This window comes from Choloepus didactylus, chromosome 11 (assembly GCF_015220235.1).
Source record: "Choloepus didactylus isolate mChoDid1 chromosome 11, mChoDid1.pri, whole genome shotgun sequence".
NCBI lineage: Eukaryota > Metazoa > Chordata > Mammalia > Pilosa > Megalonychidae > Choloepus > Choloepus didactylus.
The window spans coordinates 64,999,207-65,023,552 of record NC_051317.1 but is presented as its reverse complement, the minus strand read 5'-3'; the positions used below and the strand labels follow the sequence as shown (position 1 = coordinate 65,023,552).

The 24,346-nt window shown below is 37.1% G+C and overlaps 1 protein-coding gene across 2 annotated transcripts in view; it reads right to left on the bottom strand.

Moving 5' to 3' along the window:
* The window catches only part of WDR70 (WD repeat domain 70), a 558,042-nt gene that overhangs the window by 409,767 nt on the left and 123,929 nt on the right, over positions 1 to 24,346 (bottom strand). The gene's annotated exons all lie outside the window — the stretch shown is intronic.

Genomic DNA, 24,346 nt, shown 5'->3' with positions numbered 1-24,346 from the left:
AAAATGAGGAACACTGAAAGGAGCTTTAAGAAATCTATCACTTATTTACATAGGAAGGACTGTATGGTATGTGAATAAAACCATCTAAAAAATAAACAGAGGGATACAAGTGCTAGAGAAAATGTGGAGAAAGGGATATACCTAATCACACAGATTAATACTACAAATATAAGTGCTTGCAGGATCTACTTCTAAGGTATGACACTAGCATAAAGAGTTAACAACAGAGTGGTAAATGGTAAAAATGACCTATTGCATACTATGGGTTATATTTAATAGGAATACCTTACTAGTACCACACTAATACTAGAGATAAATAATTAGGGGGCTGAAAAGAGCTTTGGGGTGTTTGGTTTATGATAATTGTTCAAAATTGAGAGTGATAATTGTACAACTAACTGAAGATGGTGTGAGACATTGATTGTCTATCTAGGACAGAATATATGCTATGTGAAATTAGGAACCCTCTCTTTAATAAGTCAGGGCCTTAATCTTGAGGATTGCTCTTATGAAACTTATGGCTGCAGAGGGGAAGCTAAGCCTACCTATAAAAATGCCTGAGAGTCACCTCCAGAAAATCTCTTTTGTTGCTCAGATGTGGCCTTTCCCTCTCTAAGCCCAACTCTGCAAATAAATTCATTACCCATCCCTCTACATGCGACATGACTACCAGGAATGAGCCTGGCCCAGGCACTGAGGGATTAAGAGTGACTTCTTGCCAAAAGAGAGAAAAAAAAGGTAACAAAATAAGGTTTCAATGGCTAAGAGATTTCAAATAAAGTCAAGAGGCTATCCTGGAGGTTACTCTTATGCAAGCTTCAGCTAGATATTCCAAATGGCCACAGAATGCCAAACCCAAATCAACAGTAGCCCCCAAAATCCTAAACAATATCCATGTCCCTATCAGAGACTCTATAAAAAGTTTCACTCACTAAGTTTATTTCTCAGAAACTTAATTCCTCCAGAGTGTTCCTATGCCAGACAAGTCTCAAAACCAGAGGCAACAGCCTCTTTAAGAACATCAGCCAGATGCATCCCCCTTCACCATAATGTCAATACCCCTTGTCAGTATAAACAAGTTAGGGTGGTCACTGCCCAGACACCCCTGAAGACTGAAACAGTGATCAAACAAGAGGGAGGAGTAGCAACAAGATAGGATTTAACAAAGGATTACAAACACAGAATTTTTACATAATTTTTTTTTAGGTCTCTAGAGTATTAGAGCAGCTAGAAGGAGATAACTGAATGGGAGAACTGTAACACATAAAATTCTTGGAAATTTGCTCTATAACTACTTGTTAAATCATTATTTTGAAAGATACTACTTTGCTGTATATATGCTATATATTACAAGAAGGAAATAACTGAAATTGTGGAACTGCAACCCATAACATTCTCTGAAATTTGTTCTACAACTACTTGTTAAATCATACTTTGAAAATTACCAATTTTCTGTATATATGTTATATTAAACAATTTAAAATGTTAAAAAAAAAAGAATGAAGGTCTGGTTCATGCAACAACACAGATGAACCTTCAAATCATCATGGTGAGCGAAACAACCAGACACAAAAGGAAAAATATTTTATGATCTTACTGATAAGAGATTAGAATAAGCAAAGTCATAGAGTCAGAATCTAGAATATAGGTTACCAGGGGCTGGGTTGCCAGTAGGGAATGGGGAGTTGATGCTTAAATTGTACAGAGATTCCATTTGGCTTGATTATAAATGGGTGGTGGTGATGGTAGCACAGCTTTGTGAATGTAACTAACAGCCCTGAATTACATACTTGAATGTAGTTAAAATGGGAAATTTTAGGTTGTATATATGACACTAGAATAAAGTTAAAAAAAAAAAAGGATGTACAATACAGTAAACCCTACTGTAAATGATGGACTACAGTTCATAGTACAATTATAAAATGTTCTTTCATGAATTATAACAAGTATACCACACTAATGCAACATGTTAATAACAGGATGGTATATGGGAACTTCTGTATTTTATGGATTTTATACATGATATTTCTGTAAACCTACAACTTCTCTAAAAAAATTAACTTAAAAAAATGAGGGGAAGATTGAAACATTCCCAGATAAACAAAAGCTGAGGGAGTTCATCAAGACAAAGCCTGCCCTACAAGCAATGCTAAGAGATTTCTTTACACTAAAAAGAAAGGACACTACAGTGGACTGTAGCAACATAAATAAATACAGGTCTCTGGTAAAGGTAACCACATGGATAATTATAAATGCCAGTACTACCATATTGTATGTTTTGGTATGCAACTCCACTTTACACTTCTTGCATCACTAAAATGCAAATGCAGAAAAAAGTAATGATAAATCTATGATTTTGACATACAATGTATGAAGATATAACTTGTAACAAGTACAACAAAAAGACGGTGAGACACAGAAGTATAGGAATAGTGTATGTGTATGCTATTGAAATTAAGTTGGTATAAAATCAAACATGATTATTACATATTTAGAATGATAAATTTTAGTACCTTGGTAACAGTATATGAAAAGTATTTCTGGAAAGGAACAAGAAAAGACTCAAAATGGTACAATGCAAAAAATCAAATAAATATGAAAATAGGAATCAATGGAAGAACTGAGGGACAAAAAGCTATTACTCAAAGACCAAATAATTAAGACAAGCCCTCAATCTTGAGGCTTGCTTTTATGAAACTTGTTTCTGCAATGGTGAAGCTAGGCCTGCATGTAATTATGTCTAAGAGTCATCCCCAGAGAGCATCTTTTGTTGCTAAGATGTGGCCTCTCTCTTTAAGCCAACTTTGCAAATAAACACACTACACTCCTGTATTAGTTAGGGTTCTCTTGGGAAACAGAATCAATGAGAGATGTCTCTGATTATCAAATTGTAAAAGTGACTCACGCAGCTGTGGGTATGCACGAGTCCAAATTCTGCAGAGCCGTCAATAAACTGTCAACTCCAAGGAAGATGTCCGACGAACTCCTCAGGAAACGAACTGACAACTTTGACGAACTCCTCAGGAAATGAACTGGGATTTCTGACGAACGTGCTAGATGAACTCCTCAGGAAATGAACCGGCAACTTCAACGAGCTCCCCAGGAAATGCTTCACTGGGCAGCCAAAGAAGAAGTGAAGGTTCTCTAACCGTCCCGCTTATAAGCCTTCAACTGATCACCTGGACCAAATCCAGCCAATTGCATTCTCCCATTGTGGAAGGCACGCCCCTTGATGAGTCAACAGTCAGCTGCAGTCAACTGACTGATGATTCAACAAACCAGCCCGCTGGTTTATTAACCAGCCTCAAATATCCTCACAGCAATCGTCAGGCCAGTGCCCGCTTAACCAGACAGCTGGGTCACCTAGCCAAGTTGACACATGAACCCAACCATCACAACTCCCCCCTACCTGGAACATGACTCCCAGGGGTGTAAGTATCCATGGCAATGTGGGATATGACTCCTACCGTGAGCATGGCCCAGGCATCATGGGAGTGAAAATGCCTCTTGGAACAAAAGGGGGAAAAGAAATGGAACAAAATAGAGTTTCAGTGGCTAAGAGATTTCAAATAGAGTCGAGAGGTCATTCTAGAGGTCACTCTTTTTTTAAATGCAATTTTATTGAGATACAATTGCATAACATACAATCATTAAAAGTGTGCAATCAGTTGTTCATAGTATCATCAAATAGTTGTGCTTTCATCACCAAAATCAAATTTGAACATTTCATTACTCCAAAAAATAAAATAAAAATTAAGAGAAAAAAAGAACATCCAAAAACATCCCATTCTCTCCCTGCCCCCATTGTTCATTAACTTTTTTAATATAGTTTAATTGAGATATATTCACACATCCTACAGTCATCTACAGTATACAATCAGTTATTCACAGCACCATCATACAGTTGTGCATTCATCGCTAGAATCAATTTTTGAACCTTTTCCTTACTCCAAAATTAGAATAAAAGCAAAAAAGAACACCTAAATCTTTCCATCCCCTCCATCTCACTCTATTCTTCACCTAATTTTTGTCCCCATTTTCCACTCAGCTGCCCATACACTGGATAAAGGGAGTGTGGGCCACAGGTTTTCACAGTCACACAGTCACACTATGCAATCTACATAGTTATATAATCGTCTTCAAGAATCAAGAAAAAATAAATAAATAAATAAATAAATAAATAAATAAATAAATAAATAAATAAAAGAATCAAGGTCACTGGGTTGCAGTTTGACAGCTTCAGGTATTTCCCTCTAGCCATTCCAACACACTAAAGACTAAAATGTGATATCCATATAGCACCTAAGAATACCCTCCAGAGTGACCTCTCGACTCCATTTGAAACCTCTCAACCATTGGAACTTTATTTTGTTTAATCTCTCTTCCCCCTTTTGGTCAAGAAGATCCTCTCAATCCCACAATGTTGGGTCCAGGCTCATCTCCAGGAGTCATTTCCTGCGTTTCCAGGGGGATTCACACCCCTGGGAATCATGACCCACATAGAGGGGAGTGCAGTGAATTCACCTGCCGAGTGGCCTTAGAGAGAGAGAGGGCCACATCTGAGCAACAAAGAGGTTCTCTGGCAGGAGAACTCCTAGGCACAATTGTAAGTGGGCTTCGCCTATCCCTTGCAGCAACTGGCCTCACATAGGAAAGTCCCCAGATCAAGGGCTCGGCCCACTAAACTGGCAGTCCTCAACGTCTGTGAGAAAATCAGCAACAGCCCAGGTGGGGACGTCCAACACTTCCACATTTCTCCCCAGCTCCTCAGGGGGCCCCACAAATACACTTACACTCTCTGCCCATACCACTCTGGGATGTGTCAGGATTTAACCATTCTGGAGGTAACTCTTATGCAAGCTTTAGCCAGATATTGCAAACTACAACAGTATCCCAAGATCCAACCAACAGTATTCCTGAAAATCCTAAGGAGTGTAGTGGGCTCTATTTAAGTTTCTATAAAATTGTTTCTTAGTAAGATTATTTTCCAAGAAAATTAAGTCCACCAGATTGATCTATTGCCAGATAAGCCCTGAAACTCAGAGGCACCAGTCTCTCCAAGAACATCAGCCAGTATCATGCCTCTACCCCATAAAATCAAAACCCTTCCAACACAAAGAAGTTAAAATGGCCATTGCCCAGATATCCTGAAGATTGAGAGAAAGATCAAATGAGAGGGGAGAGGTGTAACTGTGAAATTAGGATTTAACAAATGACTGTGACTACTGACACATTATATAGATATAGCTTTTTAGTGTCTAGCATTTTAGAATAGCCATAAATACCTGCAGTTGATGAACTGTAATCCAGCAGCCTTTATCTTTGATAATGACTGTATAACTACATAGAAAAGAAAACAAAAAAGTCGGTTGCCCATGTTTGTATGGATCTACTTCTGGATATTTTGCTCTGTTCAACTGACCTATAAATCTATTTGTGACAATACTATACTGTCTTAGTTAATCTACCTCTATTGTAAGTCTTAAAATTGGGTAGAGTGCAATACTAGTGATATATAGGAGGGAGGGGTAAGGGGCATGGGATGTTTGGCATCTTCTTTATTCTTTTTATTTCTTTTTCTGGAGTAATGCAAATGTTCTAAAAATGATCACGGTGATGAATACACAAATATGTGATGATACTGTGAACCACTGATTGTATACTTTGAATGGATTGTATTATATGTGAATATATCTCAGTAAAATCACATTAAAAAAAAAAAAAAGACCAAATAGTAAAATGGCTGAAGAAAGTGATGCATTATCAGTAGTTAATTTAACTGTAAATGGATTAAACTTTCCTATCAAAAAGAACAGATTGGTAGAATGGATAAAAAAGCAATGAGACACCTATATATTGGTTAAAAGAGACTACCTTAAATTCAAATACATAAGTAGGTTGAAAGTGAAAGAATGCAGAAAAGAAAAAAGTACCATTCAAACCCAAAAGAGCTCTGGGATAGTTGTACTAATATGGGATAAAATAGACTTTAACTCAAAAAAAGCTATGAGGACAAAGAAAGTCACAATGTACTGCAAAGGAGTCAACTCAACAAGAAGACATAATTATAAATATATATGAACTTAAAAGGAGAGACCCAAAATACATGAAGCAATTACTGACACAGTTTAAGGGAGAAATAGGTGGTTCCAAAGTAATAGTTGAGGACATCAATATAATATACTACTTTCAATAAGGTTAGAACATCCAGACAGAAGATCAATAAGGAAATAGAAGACTTGAACAATACTCTAAACCAACTAGATCTAACAGACATATAGAACATTTACCCAACAACAACAGAATACACATTTTTCTCAAGTGCACCTGAATTATTTTCCAGGTTAGACCATATGTTAGGTCAGAAAAAAAGTCTCAATAAATTTAAAAATTGAAAGCTTACAACATATCTTCTCAGCCCACAATGGAAAGAAACTAGAAATAAATAACAGAGAAAGATCTGGAAAATTCACATATATGGGGAAATTTAAACAACACACTCAAACAACCAATGGATCAAAGAAGAAATAACAAGAGAAATTATGAAATAACTTGAGGCAAATGAAAACAAAAACAAGACATCACAACTTAAGGGATACTCTGCAGGTAAACTCACTGCCCTCCCCCTGGCATGGGACATGACTCCCAGGGGTGTAAATCTCCCTGACAACATGGGACATGACTCCTAGAGATGAGCCTGGATACAGCATTGTGGGATTGAGAAAGTAATCTTGACCAAAAGAGGGAAGAGAAAGGAAACAAAGTTTCAGTGGCTGAGAGATTTCAAATGGAGTTGTGAGGTCATTCTGGACATTAATCTTATGTGTTATATAGATATTCCTTTTTAGTTTTTAGTGTAATGGAATAGCTAGAAGGAAATACCTGAAACTGTTGAACTGCAACTCAGTGGCCTTCATTCTTGAAGACAACTGTTGAACTATGTAGTTTACACGGTGTGACTGTGTGATTGTGAACACCTTGTGGCTCACATTCCCTTTATCCATTGTACAGACAGATGAGTAGAAAAATGAGAACAAAAATTAAATGAATAATGGGGGGATGGGGAGTATGGGAGGTTTTGGGTATTCTTTACTTGTATTTTTCGTCTTATTTTTATTTTTTTATTTTTTGTAGTAATACAAATGTTCAAAAATTGATTTTGGTGATGAATGCACAACTATATGATGGTACTATGAACAACTGATTGTACACTGTGAATGACTGTAGGGTATGTGACTATATCTCAATAAAACTGAATTGGAAAAAAATTTAAGGGATGCAGAAAAGGCAGTGCTGGGAGGGAAATTTATAGCTCTCAAATGCTTTAATTAAAAAACAAGAAAGATTTCATATCTATACTCACACCTAGAGGAACTAGAAAAAGAAGAATAAACAAAACAAAAAGCAAGCATAAGGAAGGAAATAAAGATTATAGCAGAAGTAAATAAAATAAAGACTTAAAAAAAAATTAGAGGGACTAACAAAGCCAAAAGTTGGTTCTTTGAAAAGATCAATAAAATCAGCAAACCTTTAGCTAAATGACCAAAAAACAAACAAACAAAAAAAAAAAAAACAAAAAACCAGAAAGAATGCTAATAACTAAAATCAGAAACAAAGGGGCAATATCCCTACCAAATGCTCAGAAATACGAAAGGAATTTAAGTGGATACTTTGAACAATTGTATACCAACAAATTTAAAAATGTAAATGAAATGGACAAATTCCTACAGGCACACAAATTACCTACACTGACTCCAGAAAAAATTAAAACTTCTCAATATACCAATAACAAGTAAAGAGATTGAATCAGTAACCAAAAATCTCCTCAAACCCAGATGACTTCACTGATCACTTTTACCAAATGTTCCAAGAAGAATTAACACCAGTCCTGTTGAAACTTTCCCAAAAAACTGAAGAGGAGGGAAAACTCCCTCGCTCATTCTATGAAGCCTACATCACCCTCATACCAAAGCCAGATGAAGAAAACCACAAGAAAAGAAAATTACAGACCAATATCCCTGTGATTATAGATGCGAAAACCCACAAAATACTAGCAAACCAAATCCTATAGGATAGTAAAAGAATTACACCCCATTATCAAGCGGGATTTACCCCCTCAAGTGTGTAAAGGTGGTTCAACATATGAAAATCACTTAAATGTAATACAGCACATTAATAGAATGAAAAGGAAAAACCACAGTCATCTCAACTGATGAGGAAAGGGCATTTGACAAAGTCCAGCACCCCTTCTTGATTTAAAAAAAAAGAAAAACAGAAACAAAAACTCATAAAACTAGGAATAAAAGGAAATTTCCTCAACATGATAAAGGGCATATATGAAAAACCCACAACTAACATCATACTCAACAGTAAGAGACTACAACGTTTCCCTCAAAGATCGGGAACAAAACTAGGATGCCCAAGTCACTGCTGTTAATCAACATGGTACTGGATGATTTAACCAGAGCAATTAGGGAAGCAAAATAAATAAAGGCCTCCAAATTGGAACGGAAGAAATAAAATTTTCCCTATTTTCGGATGACATGATCCTATTTATAGAAAATCCTGAAAAAAAATCCACAGCAACGCTACTAGAGCTAATAAATGATTTAAATGATTTATTAATGACTTAACCAAAGTGGGTGCATATAAGACCAACATGCAAAATTCAGTTGTGTTTCTATAAACTAATAATAAGCAATCTGAAGAGGAAATCAAGAAAAAACTCCATTTACAATAGCAATTAAAAGAATCAAATATAGATGAACAAATTTAAGCAAGGGTATAAAGGACTTATACATGGAAAACTATAAAACACTCTGAAAGAATTCAAAGAAGACCAAAATAAATGAAGGGGCATCCTAAATATTGTTAAGATGACAATTCTACCCCAAGTGATTTATAAATTCAATGCAATCCCAATTCCAACAACCTTCTTTGCAGAAACGGAAAAGCCAGTCATCCAATGTACATGAAGAGTAAGGGGTTCCACAAAGCCAGAGACATCTTGAAAAATAAGAACAAAGTTGGAGGACTCACACTTCCTAATACTGAAACGTACTACAAAACCACAGTAACCCAAACAGCATGGTACTGGCAAAAGAGCAAACACAGAGAGCAACAGAATTGAATTGAGTGTTCAGAATTCAACTCTCACATTCATAGCCAACTGATTTTGACATGGGGGCAAAGATCACTCAATCGGAAAAAATTAGTCTCTTCAACAAATGGTTCTGTGAAACTGGATCTCCATTTGCAAAGAGATCCTACCTCACACCATATGCAAAATGGATCAAAGATCTAAATATAAGCACCAGGACTATAAAAATCCCAGAAGAAAATATAGGGAAGAATCTTCAGGATCTTGTATTAGGCAATGGTTTTTAGACTTTACACCCAAAGTACAAATAACAAAAGAAAAAACAGACAGATGGGACCTCAATAAAATCAAGGACTTCATCATGAAAGTAAAACAACAATGTATACACAATGGGAGAAAATATTTGGAAACTACATATCTGATAAGAGTTTAACATCCAGAATATTTAACGAAATCCTGTAACTCAATAACTAAAAGACAAAGAACCTGATTTAATATTGGGCCAATAACTTGAATAGACATTTCTCCAAAGAAGATATACAAATGGCCAAAAAGCACATGAAAAGATGCTCAACATCATTCGCCATTAGGGAAATGCAAATAAAAACCACAGTGAGATACCATTTTACACCCCTAGAATGACTACTATTAAAAATACATAAAATAAGTGTTGGAGAGGATGTGAAGAAATAGGAACACTAGGTCATTGTTGGTGGGAATGTAAGATAGTGAAGCTCTTGCGGAAGACAATATGTTTGGTGTTCTAGTTTGCTAATGTTGCCAGATTGTAAAATACCAGAAATGGATCAACTTTTATAAAGGGGGTTTATTTGGTTACAATGTTACAGTCTTAAGGCCACAAAGTGTCCAAGGTAAGTCATCAACAATCAGGACCTTCACTGGAGGATGGCCAACAGTGTCCTGAAAACCTCTGTTAGCTGGGAAGGCACGTGGCTGCCATCTGCTCCAGAGTTCTTATTTCAAAATGGCCTTCTCCAAGGACATTCCTCTCTAGGCTGCAGTTCCTCAAAAATGTCACTCTTAGTTGCTCTTGGAGTGTTTGTCCTCTCTTAGTTTCTCTGGAGCAAAAGTCTGCTTTCAATGGCTGTCTTCAAACTGTCTCTCATCTGCAGCTCCTCTCTCAGCTCCTGTGCATTCTTCGAAGTGTCCCTGTTGGCTGTAGCAAGCTTGCTCCTTCTGTCTGAGCTAATATAGTGCTCAAGTAAACCAATCAAGGCCCTTGCTGAATGGGTGGGGCCACATCTCCATGGAAATTATCCAGTGAAAGATCTCACCCACAGTTGAGTGATCACATCTCCACGGAAACATCCAATCAAAAGTCTCCAACACAATCAACACCACACAAGACTGCATCAAAGATAATGGCATTTTGGGGGACACAATATATCCAAACCACCACAGTTGGTTCCTGAGAAAGTTAAGTATGGAATTATTATATGACCTGGCAATCCCACTTTTTGGTATATACCCAAGAGAATTAAAAGCTGGGACTCAAACAGATATTTGCACACTGATGTTCACAGTGGCATTATTCACAACTGCCAAGAGATGGAAGCAACCCAAGTGTCCACCAACAGAGGAATGCATAAACAAAATGGTATGTGCTTACAATGGATTATAAGTCAGCCATAAAGAGGAATGCAGCTCTGATACATTCGACATGGATGAACCTGAAGACATCATGTAGAAAGAAATAAGCCAGCCACAAAAGGATAAATATTGTATGAGCTCACAGACATGAAAAAATTAGAATAAGCAAATTCATAAAGTCGGAAACTAGAATACAGGTTACCAGGGGCTGGGTTGGGTAGAGAATGGGAATAAATGTTTAATTGGGAAGAATTTCTGTTTGCAGTAATGGAAAAGTTTTGGTAATGAATGTTGGTCATTGTGCCAGTTTGGATATATTATGTCCCCCGAAAAGTCAAATTATTTAATGCAATCTTTTGGGGAATACTGATTAGTGCATTGATTAGGGTGGAACCGCTGATTAAATTATTTCCATGGAGGTGTGGACCCCACCCATTCAGAGTGGGTCTTGATTAGTTCACTGGACTACTTAAGAGAGTTCTGGAGCTAGAGCAGCAAAGATGCTTGGAGATGCAGACAGAAAGATGTTTGGAGATGCTAAGCTAAGAGATGAAGCCCAGAGTTTGCCCCAGAGAAGCTAAGCAAGGACCCCAAGAAGCTTGGAGAGAAATGTCCTGGGAGAAAGAAGCAAGGACACACAGGAGCTGTGAGAGAGGGACCAAGACAGATGCCCAGAGACATTTTGGAGAACCATTTTGAAATACAACCCAGGAACAAAGGATGAGCAGACACCAGCCACGTGCCTTTCCAACTGACAGAGGTATTCTGGACACCATCAGCCTTCCTTCAATTGATGCCTTAGCTTGGACATTTTTATGGACCCAGAACTTTAAATTTGTAACCAAATAAATCCCCTTGAAAAAGCCAACCCATTTCTGGTATTTTGCATAACAGCAGCATTAGCAAACCGGAACAGTCACAATTGTGAATGTCATTATCATCACTGAATTATATATTTGAATGTGGCTAACAATGAAAATTTAGTTTGTATATACTGTAGTAGAATAAAATTTTTTTAAAAACTTCACAGGAGTGTACAACACAAACAGTAAACTCTAATGTAAACTATGGACTATAGTTAATAGTACAATTATAATAATATTCTTTCATCAATTGTAGCAAAGATACCACATTAATGCAAAGTGATATTAACATGAGGGGAGTAGTATATGAAAACTCTGTATTTTCTGGATGATTTTAATGTAAACCTACAACTTCTCTGATAAAAAATAATTATAAATAAAAAAAGAATTCTATTTAACAAAGTACATAAAGGAAATTATATAAAGGAACAAAAGCGCATAAAGGAAAGTACATAAAGGAAATTATTATGTTTTGTGTGTTGCTAAATGACTCAGTGTGGTCACCTTAATTATTTTAAGAACTGCTTTATAAATGACTAACCACATCATAATAGCATTTATATTGGTTCCATAAAATACTGTTTTTCCTGTGAACTTTCCTTAGTCCAATTCACATGTGAATATCCAGTCTATAACTCACTGTTCTTGAGCTACATTTAACATTCTGTCAAAACAGGAAGTCCCTAGATCTACTACCCTCTTAGAAGAAAAGAAGTACATTAGAAATATTTAATGTATTACCATATATATGAGTGGGTAAAAGGATCAAAGTTGTATATAAAGGAAAGTACTATATATATATATATATTCTCCTAATAAATAGACCTGAAATGTGATTAAATGTAATATAATTAATGTAATTAAAACCAGATACTGACAAAATAATTTATAATCATTTCAATTACTACCTGCAAACACTACCATATACAAATATAATTAACCACTCATATACTTTCTGTCTATGACACCTCTTTCTTTCATCCCTCTTATCACAATTAAAGAGGTGTCCATCTCCTCCAATTTGCATACCACTACAATAAAATTTGAAACAACATATTCATTTGTGGTTTAGCTGGTCTATGTCTGTCCTCCTGCTCCTGAGTGCAAAATCCAGATGGGCAAAGATCACTTTTGGGTCTACCACTGTGCTTGACACAAAATAAGCACTCTAATATATCTGTTTAAAAGTAGGAAGGAACACTAAAAATTAAAATTTTTGCAACACAAACAAAAAGCAATCCAACAGATGTGAGATTAATAAATCTCTATAAAGAAAGAACAACAGAATAGACTGCAAGGTTGACTACTTACCTAGCTAAGGGCAGAAGATGGCAACTTTCATAGCAAAGTGAAAAAATAAGATTTCAATGCTAGCATTCTAAAGTGCCAAGCTCTCTGCTGCTGATTTAAATCATTCACTGGCTACCAAAAGGTTACGAAAAGTAATTAGTAAGACAGAAAACAGAGGTCTGAAGTAGAAAATACTCTCTCACAGTTAGAGAATACATGTCCATTGATAGAATCTGCTAAATTAATCTAATTTCTATTTCTCAAAGAATTGAGCAATGCAGAAAGTCTAATTATCAGGTGCATTTTAATCATGGAAATCATGTCTGTTTTTATATATTGCTCAAATTTACTTCTGCCTTTATTTCTGACAATAGCAAAAATGGGCCATTTTGGACATCGCACAAAAAAGACTGAAAAATTAATAAATGGGAATTATGCAGGGGGAAATTTAGGACTATGAATATCTATATTAGAAATGAAAAACAACCTTGAATTGATAATCTTTCCCCTTAAGAAATACAAAAGAGCAGACTAAATTCAAAGCTGGTCTAAAACATGTAAGTTCTTTACAATAGAGTTGAAGGAAAAATTATTTTAAACCACCTAAAAAAGCCTAAAAAAAGTGACACCAAATTACTTTGGGTGATCTATACTCTTTGATCAAGAAATAAAAAACTTTAAACTTTTTGTTTTGATGTTTCTTATATGAAATGTCAGCTCATATAAAAACAATTACCTTATCCAACTTGAGAAGAGGTACATTTTCAGTTTTTACCTTTAAATACAAGGAAATTAATTTCTATTTCCCTCTCCTTCTTCCAAGAAGCTGAGACTTTGGTTTAAAAGGCAATTCAATTTTAAATTTATTTGATCTCATAGCACATTAACTGTATAAATGCTGATTTAGTTACAGTTTTTCCTCTGATTATAAATTGCTTAGCAAATTTTTAAAAATATTTTAAATAGTTTCAAAACTATGGTCTACCCTCAAGCCTTGCTTACACAGGGAACATTAGTAAAGAATTATTTTCAACTCACTATAAACCACTGATTTTCCAATGTTTTTAGTCTAAAACTTTAAAAGAATACTCTGCATACTTCCCATTCATTAATTTTGCAGTCTTTTTTGTGAGATGCCCAGAATGGCCCATGTTTGCTACTGTCAGAAATAAAGGCAGAAGTAAATTTGAGCAATATATAAAAACAGGCATGATTTGGGGGAAATTTATGACTACGAACATCTATATTAGAAATGAAAAACAACCTTGAATTGATAATCTTTCCCCTTAAGAAATATAGAAGAGCAAACTAAATTCAAAGCAGATAGGAGGAAATAATAAATATTAGAGCAGAAAGCCATGAAATAGAGAATCTGAAAAAGAGAAAAACCAACAAAACCAAAAATTTGTTCTTTGCAAATTCCAACAAAATTCATAAATTTTTAACTAGACTGAACAACCAAAACTGAAAGAACACACAAATTACCAAAATCAGGAATGAAAGAGGGGACTCATTTCCGACCTTCAAAAAATTAAAATGATGACAAGGAATTCCTGTGAAAAACTGTTTGTCAACCAATTCAATTAACATAGATGAACTGGACAAATTCCTATGAAGACACAAATTAATTATCAAAACTGACTCAAGAAGAAAAAGAATTACAACAAGCAAAGAATTTAAATTAATAATCAAAATCTTCCCACAAAGAAAAGCCCAAACCCATTATGTCCTCACTAGTGACTTCTACCAAACATATAAATAAGAATTAATTTAGGGAGGATCCAAGACGGCGGCACAGAGAGGAGTGGAAGCTAAATAGTCCCCATGGAACAACTGAAAAGAAACCAGTAACAACTAGTAAATAATCCAGAATAACTGCAAGGGGACAAACGTTACCATCCACTCATCATACGCTAACCTGAATTGGGAGGATTGCCCGAGATCACAGCATAAAATCTGTAAGTAAGAACTGCGGATCCAAATCAGGAGACCCCTCCCCCACAACCCGAGCTACAAAGCCGCGTGGTGCCAGAGAGAAGCTCTCTCCCAGCAAGCAAATATAGCTCAGCTGAGCTCCAACTGGGGTTTTAATTAGCGAGTGTGAACTGCTCACTACAAGGTATGAATCCCCAACAAGTAGACAAAGGCTTTGGGTGACAACTGACCTTGGAAAGCTGGAGGGTTGCCTCGGACTAGCTCTGTTCCTTTTTCGACTCAGTGGAGAAAGCCTCAGCCATTTTCAGTTCCCAATTCTGTGACCCAGACAGGGGTGTGGCACAGGCAGAGAGAGACCATTGAAATGCTAATGACTTCCCCATAAGGCATCTATCTTCTCTAAGAGGAAAGGGGTAGGGCCCAGCTCTACTACTTGCCTTTCATTCAGAACTTACACCAGTCAAGAATTATAGGCTAATCTTTGCATCAGGCAGAGAGCGCCTCCGCACAGCCTGGCGGTCCGGGGCTTCTCTTGAGGGACAACGTGCACTAGTGACATAGCACAGCCTTCCCTCAGCAGAGGTCCTGGAAGATCACAGCTGAGAAGGGGGGCCCGCTCGGAAAACCCAGGGACGCTACATCAATGCCGGTGGTTTGTAGGTCAGCGACAGAGAAACACTGGGGCAAAACTGAAATGAAGGCTTAGACTCTTGCAACAGCCTTGAATCTCAGGGAATACCTGGGAGGATTGAATATTAAAGCAGCCCTGCCCCCCTAACCACCCAGACAACGGACAGCTCCAACAAAAAACCCAAACTGAGTTCACCAACTGAACCCGACAAAAATCATTTCCCCACACACCACAGAGACAGAGTTGGGGAGAACTGACTTGAGGGGTATAGGTGACTCACAGATGCCATCTGCTGGTTAGCTGGAGCCACCAACTTGTATTTCTGAAAAATTAGATTGGTATTTTTTTTTTACAACTTGAAAGAACCCTATCAAGCAAAGCAAATGCCAAGAGGCCAAAAACAACAGAAAATCTTAATGCATATGATAAAACCAGACAATATGGAGAACCTGATCCCAAACATCCAAATCAAAATATCAGAAGAGACACAGTACTTGGCACAATTAATCAAACAATTACAATTGAGGAATGAAAACATGGCACAGGATATAAAAGACATGAAGAAGACCATGGAGCAGGATAAAAAGGACATAAAGAAGACCCTAGAAGAACATGAAGAAATGGCAAGATTAAATAAAAAAACAGAAGATCTTATGGAAGTAAAAGAAATTGTTGGCCAAATTAAAAAGACTCTGGATACTCATAATACAAGATTAGAGGAAGCTGAACAATGACTCAGTGTCCTAGAGGACCACAGAACAGAAAATGAAAGAACAAAAGAAAGAATGGAGAATAAAATCAAAAAAATCGAAAAGGATCTCAGGGATACGATAGATAAAATAAAATGTCCAAATTTAAGACTCACTGGTGTCCGAGACGGGGAAGAGAAGGGTAAAGCTCTAGAAAGAGTATTCAAAGACATTGTTGGGGAAAACTTCCCAAACCTCCTACACAATATAAATACACAAAGCATAAATGCCCAGCGAACTCCAAACAGAATAAATCCAAATCAACTCACTCCAAGACATATTCTGATCAGACTGTCAAATACTGAAGAGAAGGAGCAAGTTCTGAAAGCAGCAAGAGAAAAGCAATTCACCACATACAAAGGAAACAACATAAGAATAAGTTGTGACTACTCAGTGCCACCATGGAGGTGAGAAGGCAGTGGCATGACATATTTAAAATTCTGAGAGAGAAAAATTTCCAACCAAGAAAACTTTACCCAGCAAAACTCTCCTTCAAATTTGAGGGAGAGCTTAAATTTTTCACAGACAAAGAAATGCTGAGAGATTTTGCCAATAAAAGACCTGCCCTACTTCAGATACTAAAGAGAGCTCTACTGACAGAGAAACAAAGAAAGGAGAAAGAGATATAGAGAATTTTAACAGACATATATAGCACCTTACATCCCAAATCACCAGGACACACATTTTTCTCTAGTGATCATGGATCTTTCTCCAGAATGGACCATATGCTGGGACATAAAACAAGCCTCAATAAATTAAAAAAAAAAAATTGAACATATTCAAAGCACATTCTCTGACCACAATGGAATACAATTAGAAGTCAATAATTTTTGAATTGTAACTCCACTATTTACTTCCTACATGATATAAAATACACAAACTCTAATGACAAATCAGTGGTTTTGAACTCAATGTAAAATATGTAATTTTTGACAAAAACTATATAAAGGTGGAGGAATGGAGGAGTATAGGTACATAGTTTATGTGTCCTATTGAAATTAAGTTGGTATCAAAGAAAAACAAGATTGTTATGGATTTAAGAGTTTAATTTTAAGCCCCACAGTAAACAGAAAGAAATTATAAGAGAATATGACCATAGAGATGAAAAGTAGAGTATGGGTCAAGAGAAATGGTGGAGGGGGCAAGGGGGAGTAAAGAAATGAGTGTAACAGGGTTTCTGTTTGAGGTGAAGGGAAACTTCTAGTAATGGATGGTGGGAAGGTGATAGCATTACAACATTCTAAATGTGATTAATCCCACTAATGGAATGCTAGGGAGGGGGTAGAATGGGAAGATTTAGGCTGTATACATGTTTCCACAATTGAAAAAAAAAAAAAAAAAGACAGTCTAAATAGATGACAATTGAATGCCAAGGATGACCCTGGATGGGATCTGAGGATGGAGAACAGGAGGCTCAAAGGGACATAGTTGAGACATAAGGAAAAGGAAATATAGAATGTAAGCTTTGGATCATTGTTGAATCTCTTGTACTTCTTAGCTGCGCTTAATGGGATTGCATAAAAGAGTGTTCTTGTTCATGGGAATTGTATATGTGAATTATAGTGTTTGTTCAAGGATGTGTGCAGCTAGCTCTCAATATATTCAGAAGACAGAGCAATAGATGATGGAGGATAGATAGGGAGAGAGGGAGGGAGGGAGGGAAAGAAATAGCGGTGTGACAACATGTTAAACTTAGTGGATTGGGGTATCGGGGGGTCAGGGAATGCTGGAGTTCTGTATATGGGGTTTGTATTGTTTTTGCAACTGTTCCTATAACTGAATTTATTTCAAAATAAAATGTAAAAAAAAAAAAAAAAGAATTAATTTAATCCTTCAGAAACTCTTCCAGAAAACAGAGGAAGAAACTCTTCTCACCTCATTCGACAAGGCCAGTGTTACCCTGACACCAAAGCCAGAGAAAGACATCTCAAGAAAACAAAGATACATATATCCGTTACAAATATAAACATAAAAATCCTCAACAAAAGAGTAGCAAACTGAATGAAGCATTATATAAAAAGTATTATACACCATGACCAAGTGACATTTATCCCAGGAATGCAAGGTTAATTAAACTTCTGAAAGCCCATTATTGTAGTATTTAATATAAATAAGATAAAGGAGAAAAACTATAAAATTAGCTCAACAGACACAGAAAAAGCATATGCCAAAATCCAATAGCAATTTATGACTTAAAACAACAGTAACAGAGGGGCAGGGCAAGATGGTGGAGTGGTGAGGGGTGGAATATAGTCTCTCGTCTTGAGCAGCTAGTAATTACCCAGAACTGTATGAAACCGTGTTTTCAGGGTCTCCAGTGACCAGTCACACATCGTACACAAGTTTGGAACCAAGGGAAAAGCTGAGATCACAGTGAATTCTGTAAGTTCCCCCAACCAGGGGTCTGGCGCCCCTTCCCACCCAGACTCCACGGACTGTCTTGCAGCTGGCTCCGTAAAAGGAAAAAAAAAACACAACAATCTGCTGAGGGCAAGAAGGGCAACTCAACCCAGCCTCAACTGCAGAATTAATTAACAAATTAATTAACTAATTTTTGGAGCTGGGAGTATGAAAGAAGGGCTGGGCTCCAAGAAGGGGGAGCATATAAAACTGGGCACCCATTCTCTGGTTCCAAAAAAGCTTTTTGTTTTTCTTTCCCTACATTTTGTCCCTTCTCCTTTCTCCCTGACTCCTTATCTTTTTGCACATCAGTAGCCCTCACCAGGGGGGTGGAATTGAGCTGCTGGGGAGCAAAAATCAGACAGTAGCCCAGAGTACATCTTTAAATGCTCTATTCTGACACTGACAAAACTTCCAGGCTGGGGAAAGGCTTTTAAAAGGGACTTTTTATTCTTTTTTCTTTTTGTTTTCCTTTCTTTAATCTAAAAGTAACGTATGTGGTTATTTTCTATCTCACAGCCCAAGTTGAAGATCTAGCCTGCTCTTGGGGGAAGACAGAGTACCCAGAACTTCTTTGAATTTCAGATTCACTTCTGAAGAAGGTCGCCACCCATCTTTAATTGGCAAATCAAGCTGGCCAAGGAATTAAGCTGGAGTTACCCCACAGAAGAGAGAGGAGAAAGGAATAGTGCCCCTAGGAGACAGCTGGAGTTCCTAGGACTGGGAGAGTGGAGAGAGGTCCAGTTCAACTGGCAGACCTCCTTCTGGGAACTCAGACCCCAGGGGTTGGAATTCAGATTCGAGTTGCAGTCAGCCACACCCCCAACAGGCTCAGACTCTGTAGAGAATTAAAGGCACTTCCCCTCCTTACACTGGTGGGGGATCTGGGGGCTGGCAAGTGTCACCTGCTGGACAGAATAGGAAAAGCACCAAGTCTAGAGGCCTCACAAGAGGGTCTCATTTTCAGGGAAACTCCATATCCCACTCATGAGACCTGGGCCTCTCTAGACTGGGAAAACCTGACTGGGGAAGACCATATCTGAGGAGACCACTCACAAAAAGACTACATAGAGGCAAGGCGAGAAACAGAAAAACAAGAGGTGAAAAATTCTGATCAACTAAATAGAACCTAAGTTAGAGGTCTAGAATAAGCTGAACTGAACAACAAAGGTTAGAGAACAAAGTCAACAACAAGAAACCCCTAAGTAAAAGAGTGAAAACAAGCTCCAGAATAAACTAATCAAGAAAATGAGATGCCTAGACAACTTAAGATTATGAACCATAATGGAAAAACAAAAATAAGGATCAACCAAAGGAACAAACTAATAGTTGAACTGAGATACAGGAGTTGAGGCAACTAATGCTAAATCAATTCAGTGAACTGAGGGAAGATATGGCAAAAGAGACGAAGAATATAAAGAAGACACTGGACGACCATAAAGAAGAATTCGTAAACTTGAAAAAACAAATGACAGAACTTATGGGAATGAAGGCCACAATACAGGAGATGAAAAACACAATGGAGGGACACAAAAGTAGATTTGAACAGGCAGAAGAAAGGATCAGTGAACTGGAAGATAAGATGCTTGAATTCATACACACAAAAGAATAGATGGTGAAAAAATGGAAAAATATGAGCAGGGTCCTAGGGAGCTGAGTGTCAGCATGAAGTGCACAAAAATACATGTTATGAGATTCCTGGAAGGAGAAGAGAGGGGAAAGGGGGCAGAAAGAACAATAGAAGAAATATTCACTGAAAATTTCCCAATACTTATGAAAGACAGAAAATTACAGATTCAAGAAGTCCACTGAAACGCAAACAGAATAGATCCCAATAGACCTACTCCAAGCCACTTACTGATCAGATTCTCCAATGTCAAAGACAAAGAGAGAATTCTGAAAGCAACAATAGAAAAGCAATCCATCACATGCAAGGGAAGCTCCATAAGATGATGTACAGATTTCTCTGCAGAAACCATAGAGGAGAGAAAACAGTGGCATGATATATTTAAGATACTGAAAGAGAAAGACTGCCAATCAAGAATTCTATATCTGGCAAAACTATCCTTCAAAAATGAGGTAGAGATTAAAATATTTTCAGACAAAAAGACATTGAGAGAGTTTGTGAATAAGCAACCAGTACTACAAGACATACTACAGGGAGTGCTACAGACTAATAGGAAAAGACAGGAGATAGAGAGTTGGAGAAGAGTGCAGAAATTAACATTATCTGGAAATGTAAAAGGAGAGAGAGGAAAAAATAAGATATGACATATGAAATGGTAGAAGAAAGTACTGCCCTTACAGTAATAACACTAAATATTAGTGGATTACACTCTTCTATAAAAAGACACAGACTGGCAGAATGGATGAAAAAACAGGACCCATCTATATGCTGTCTACAAGAAACTCACTTTAGACACAAGGACAAAAAGAGACTGAAAGTGAAAGGTTGGTAAAACATATTTCATGTAAACAACAACCAAAAAAAAAGTGGGAGTAGCTATATTAATATCAGACAAATTAGACATTTATAGGACACTACATCCAGCAACAGCAGGATGCACTTTTTTCTCAAGTGGTCATGGAATATTCTCTAGGATAGACCATATGTTGGGTCACAAAGCAAGTCTCAACAAATTTGAAAATATTGATATTATAAAAAACACTTTCTCAGACCATAATGGAATGAAGTTGGGAATAAATAACAGGCAGAAGATTGTAGAATTCACAAATATATGGAGACTAAACAACACACTTTTAGGAAACCAGTAGGAAAAGGAAGAAATTACAAGAGAAATGGGTAAATATCTCGATGCAAATGACAATGAAAACACAACATATCAAAACTTACGGGATGCACCAAAGGCGGTGGTGAGAGGGAAATTTATTGCCTGAAATGCCTATATTAAAAGAGAAGAGAGAACAAAAATTGAGGAATTAACTGTTCACCTGGAGGAACTAGAGAAAGAATAGCAAACTAACACCAAAGCAAACTGAAGGGAAGAAATAACAAAGATTAGAGCAGAAATAAATGAATTTGACAACAGGAAAATAATAGAGAGAATCAACAAAACCAGAAGTTGGTTCTTTGAGAAAATCAATAAAATTGATGAACCACTAGCTAGGCTAACCAAAAAATAAAGAGAGAGAGAGAGAGAGAGAGAGAGAGAGAGACCAGATGCAGATAAATACAGTCAGAAATGGGAAAGGTGACATAACTACTGACCCTGCAGAAATAAAGGAGATAATGAGAAGATATTATGAGCAACTATATGCAAATAAACTAGACAACTTATATGAAATGTACAACTTCCTAGAAAAGCATAAACAAAAAATACTGACTCAAGAAGAAATAAATGACCTCAACAAACCAATCACAAGTAAAGAGACTGAGTCAGTCATCAAAAAGCTCCCCAAAAGGAAAAGCCCAGGACCAGATGGCTTGACATGTTAATTCTACCAAGCATTCAAGAAAGAATTAGTACCAATCCAGCTCAAACTGTTCAATAAAAAATTAAAGAGGGAAAGCTACCTAACTCATTCTATGAAGCCAACTGTTCTAGTTTGCTAATGCTGCCAAAATGCAAAACACCAGAGATGGATTGGCTTTTATAAAAGGGGGTTTATTTGGTTACATAAAGTGGCCATAAAGTGTCCAAGGTAACACATCAGCAATTGGGTCAATGGTATCCGGAAAACCTGTTAGCTGGGAAGGCAAGTGGCTGGCGTCTGCTCCAAGGTTTTGTTTCAAAATGGCTTTCTCCCAGGATGTACCTCTCTAGGCTGCAGTTCCTCAGAAATGTCACTCTTAGTTGCACTTGGGATATTTGTCCTCTCTTAGCTTCTCTGGAGCAAGAGTCTCCTTTCAATGGCCGTCTTCAAACTGTCTCTCATCTGCAGCTCTTTTGCTTTCTTCAAAGTGTCCCTCTTGGCTGTAGCTCCTCTTCAAAATGTCACTCACAGCTGCACTGAGTTCCTTCTGTTTGTCAGCTCATTTATATGGCTCCACTGATCAGGGCCCACACTGAATGGGTGGGGCCACACCTCCATGGAAATTTATCTCATCAGAGTTATCACCCACAGCTGCGTGGGGCACATCTCCACAGAAACACTCAAAGAATTACAATCTAACCAACACTGATAACGTCTGCCCACACAAGATTACATCAAAGATAATGGCATTTGGGGGACACAATACATTCAATCTGGCACACCAACATCACCCTAATACCAAATCAGACAAAGATACTACAAAAAAAGAAAATTATAGACCAATATCTTTAATGAATATAGACACAAAATCCTCAACAAAATACTCGTAAATTGAATCCAGCAACACACTAAAAGAATTATACACCACAACCAGTTGGGATTTATTCCAGGTATGCAAGGCTGGAACCAAAAGAATCAAATATTTAGGAGTAAACTTAACCAAGGACACAAAAGACCTTTACACAGAAAACTACAAGAAACTGCTAAAAGAAATCAAACAGGACTTAAAACAATGGAAAAACATACCATGCTCATGGATTGAAGACTAAATATAGCTAAGATGGCAATTTTACCTAAACTGATTAATAGATTCAATGCAATACCAATTAAAATCCCAACTACTTACTTTGTAGAAATAGAAAAACCAATAACCAAATTTATTTGGAAGGGCAAGGTGCCCCAAATAGCCAAAAATATCTTGAGAAAGAGGAACCAAGTGGGAGGTTTCATACTACCTGACTTTGAAACATTACCAAGCTTCAGTGGTCAAAACAGCATGGTACTGGCATAAGGATAGATATACTGAGTAAATAGAGTGTTCAGAAATAGACCTTCACATCTACAGACAATTGATCTTTGATAAGGCAGTCAAGCCAAAGCAACTGGGACAGAGCAGCCTCTTCAATAAATGGTGTTTGGAGAACTGGATAGCCATTTCCAAAAAAATGAAAGAGGACTCCTATCTCACACCTTATACAAAAGTTATCTTGAAATGGATCAAAGACTTCAACGTTAGTGGTAAGACCATAAGACTCTTAGAAGAAAAGGTAGGGCAATATCTTAAAGATCTTGCGATAGGACGTGGTCTCCTAGACCTCACACTCCAGGGATGAGCAACCAAAGAACAAATAGACAATAAGATCTCCTCAAAATTAAACACATTTGTTCATCAAAGGACTTTGTCAGAGAAGTAAAAAGGCAGCCTAGGCACCCTATGCAATGGGAGATGATATTTGGAAATGACATATCAGATAAGGGTATCATATCCTGAATATATAAAGTGACCCTACAACTCGACAACAAAAAGACAATCCAATTTAAAAATGGGCAAAAACCATGGACAGATACTTCTGAAGAGGAAATACAAATGGCTCAAAAACATGAAAAAAAGTTCAACTTCACTGACTATTAGGGAAATGCAAATCAAAACCACAATGAGATATCATCTCACACCTACCAGAATGGCCATTATCCAAAAAAACAGAAAATTACAAGTGCTGGATAGGATGTGGAGAAAGAATCACACTTATTCATTGTTGGTGGGAATGTAGAATGGTGCAACCACTCTGGAAGACAGTGTGGATGTTTCCCAGGAAGCTAAGTATAGATTTGCCATATGACCCAGCTATTCCACTGCTAGGTATATACTCAGAGGAACTGAAAGTTAAGACACAAATGGACATTTGTAAACTGATGTTTATTGCAGCACTATTCATGACTGCCAATAGATGGAAACAACCCAAGTGTCCATCAACAGATGAGTGGATAAACA